The sequence below is a fragment of the Bombina bombina genome, chromosome 9, assembly GCF_027579735.1.
Source record: "Bombina bombina isolate aBomBom1 chromosome 9, aBomBom1.pri, whole genome shotgun sequence".
Taxonomy (NCBI): Eukaryota; Metazoa; Chordata; class Amphibia; order Anura; family Bombinatoridae; genus Bombina; species Bombina bombina.
The window spans coordinates 15,179,277-15,182,723 of record NC_069507.1 but is presented as its reverse complement, the minus strand read 5'-3'; positions in this window follow the sequence as shown (position 1 = coordinate 15,182,723).

Below are 3,447 nucleotides of genomic sequence, written 5' to 3'. Positions count from 1 at the left end.
CAGAGGCAGATTTCTCCTTTCAAGATTATCTACAAACCAGACAAAGAGAGAGGCGTTCTTACACTGTGTAGGAGACCTCTCCGCTATGGGAGTGATTGCTCCCGTTCCAACTCAGGAACAGGGACTGGGGTTTTATTCCAATCTGTTCGTGGTTCCCAAGAAAGAGGGACCCTTCAGACCAATTCTAGACCTCAAGAGTCTAAACAAGTTTCTCAGAGTACCGTCCTTCAAGATGGAAACAATTCGTTCCATTGATCCAGGAGGGTCAATTTATGACAACAGTGGATTTAAAGGACGCGTAGCTACATGTTCCCATTCACAGGGATCATCACAAGTTCTTAAGGTTTGCCTTTCTGGACAAACACTTCCAGTTTGTGGGTCTTCCTTTCAGCTTGGCCACGGCTCCCAGAATCTTCACAAAGGTTCTGGGGTCTCTGTTGGCAGTCCTTCGGTCACGGGGCATTGGGGTGGCGCTTTATCTGGACGACATTCTAGTCCAGGCACCATCTTTTCAGCTAGCAAGATCCCACACCGACATAGTGTTATCTTTCCTGAGAGCTCACGGGTGGAAGGTAAATTTGGGAAAGAGTTCCTTAGTTCCAGACACAAGAGTCACTTTCTTGGGAACCATAATAGACTCCTTGTTCATGAAGATTTTTCTGTCAGAAGTCAGGAAATCAAAGATTGTCGATACTTGTCTAGTCCTTCAGTCCACTCCATGGCCGTCAGTGTCTCAGTGTATGGAGTTAATCGGGCTGATGGTTGCAGCAATGGACATCATCCCGTTTGCTTGTTTCAATCTCAGTGCTCTGCAGTTAAGCATGCTCAGACAATGGAACGGAGATTATGCAGACTTGTCTCCTCGAATAACTCTGGAACAGGAAACAAGGGACTCTCTTCAATGGTGGTTGTCTCTGGATCATCTCTCACAGGGAACCTGCTTTCGCAGACCGTCTTGGGTGATTGTGACAACTGATGCCAGCCTTCTGGGGTGGGGAGCAGTATAGGGCTCCCTAAAGGCTCAGGGAGTTTGGACTCAGTCAGAGTCTGTTCTTCCTATAAACATTCTAGAACTGAGAGCAATCATCAATGCTCTTCTGACCTGGCCCCAGCTAGCCTCACTATGGTTTATCAGGTTACTGTCGGACAACATAACTTCAGTGGCTTACATCAATCATCAGGGAGGAACGAGGTGTTCCTTAGCGATGACAGAGGTAACCAAAATAAACCAGTGGGTGGAGGCCCACTCTTGTTGTCTTTCGGCAATCCATATCCTAGGGGTGGACAACTGGGAGGGGGATTTTCTGAGCAGGCAGACCTTTCATCCGGGGGAGTGGGAACTCCATCCGGAAGTGTTCTCCAATCTGATTCTCAAGTGGGGTCAGCCGGAATTGGAGCTCATGGCATCCCGTCAGAATGCCAAGCTACCGAGATACGGGTCAAGGTCCAGGGACCCCCAGGCGCAACTGATAGATGCTCTGGCGGTTCCTTGGACCTTCAGTATAGCATACCTATTTCCTCCGTTTGCTCTTCTTCCTCTGGTAATTGCTCGAATCAAACAGGAGAGGGCTTTGGTGATCCTCATAGCACCGGCCTGGCCTCGCAAGATTTGGTATGCGGATCTGGTGGAGATGGCATCTCTGCCTCCTTGGAGACTCCCGTTGAGGAAGGACCTTCTGATTCAGGGGCCCTTCCTTCACCCAAATCTAGTTTCTCTGAAGCTGACTGCTTGGAGATTGAACGCTTAATTTTATCCAAGCGGGGATTTTCTGATTCGGTCATAGAGACTATGATTCAGGCTCATAAGCCTGTAACTAGAAGGATTTACCATAAGATTTGGCGTAAATATCTCTATTGGTGCGAATCCAAGGGCTACTGATGTAGTAGCGTTAGGATTCCTAAAGTTTTGTCTTTTCTCAAAGAGGGTTTGGAGAAGGGTTTATCGACGAGCTCCCTAAAGGGTCAAATCTCGGCCTTATCTATTTTGTTACACAAACGTCTGGCGGATGTCCCAGATGTCCAATCTTTTTTGTCAGGCCCTGGTCAGGATCAGGCCTGTGTTCAAACCAGTTACTCCTCCATGGAGTCTTAATTTAGTTCTCAAAGTTCTTCAAGGGGCTCAGTTTGAGCCTATGCATTCCTTAGATATTAAGTTGTTATCTTGGAAAGTTTTATTTCTTGTTGCTATTTCTTTTGCTCGGAGAGTGTCAGAGCTCTAGGGAATTGCAGTACGAGTCTCCTTATCTTATTTTCCATTCAGATAAGGTAGTTTTACGTACTAAACTAGGATTTCTTCCTAAGGTTGTTTCTGATCGGAACATCAATCAGGAGATTGTGGTTCCTTCCTTGTGTCCTAATCCTTCTTCTCAGAAGGAAAGACTTCTGCACAATTTGGACGTGGTCCGTGCTTTGAAGTTTTACTTACAGGCGACTAAGGACTTTCGTCAGTCTTCTTCTTTGTTTGTGATTTTCTCAGGAAAATGTAAGGGACAGAAAGCTACGGCTACTTCTCTTTCTTTTTGGCTGAAGAGTATTATACGTTATGCATATGAGACTGCTGGACAGCAGCCTCCCGAGAGAGTTACGGCTCATTCCACGAGGGCTGTTGCTTCCTCTTGGGCGTTCAAAAATGAAGCTTCTGTCGAACAGATTTGCAAGGCTGCGACTTGGTCCTTGCTTCACACTTTTTTAAAGTTCTACAAATTTGACACTTTTGCCTCGGCTGAGGCCGCTTTTGGGAGAAAGGTTTTTCATGCAGTGGTACCTTCCGTTTAGGTTCCCTGTCTTGTCCCTCCCGTATCATCTGTGTACTCTAGCTTGAGTATTGAATCCCATTAGTAATTAAGATGATCCGTGGACTCATCGTGTCTTAAAAAAGATAATTTATGCTTACCTGATAAATGTATTTCTTTTTTGACACGATGAGTCCATGGCCCACCCTGTTCTTTTAAGACAGGTTTTGGGTTATTGTAAACTTCAGACACCTCTGAACCTTGGCTTTTCCTTTCTCTTCCTAACTTCGGTCGAATGACTGGCGTGGGAGGGAAGGGAGGAGCTATATATATAGCTCTGCTGTGGTGCTCTTTGCCTCCTCCTGCTGACCAGGAGGTGAATATCCCATTAGTAATTAAGATGATCCGTGGACTCATCGTGTCAAAAAAGAAATACATTTATCAGGTAAGCATACATTTTTCTTTTTGTAAAAACAACTGAAATAAGGGGTCAGTCTGCAGAGGCTTATATACAAGGTAATCACAGAGGTAAAAAGTGTATTATAACTGTGTTGGTTATGCGAAACTGGGGAATGGGTAATAAAGGGATTATCTATCTTTTTTAAAACAAAAACTCTGGAGTAAACTGCCCCAAAACGGGCTGACCTGCAGATTACCCCACTGGTCTGGATAAGAGCCTGAACTCCTGCTTATACATTCAGTCTAAAGACAAATG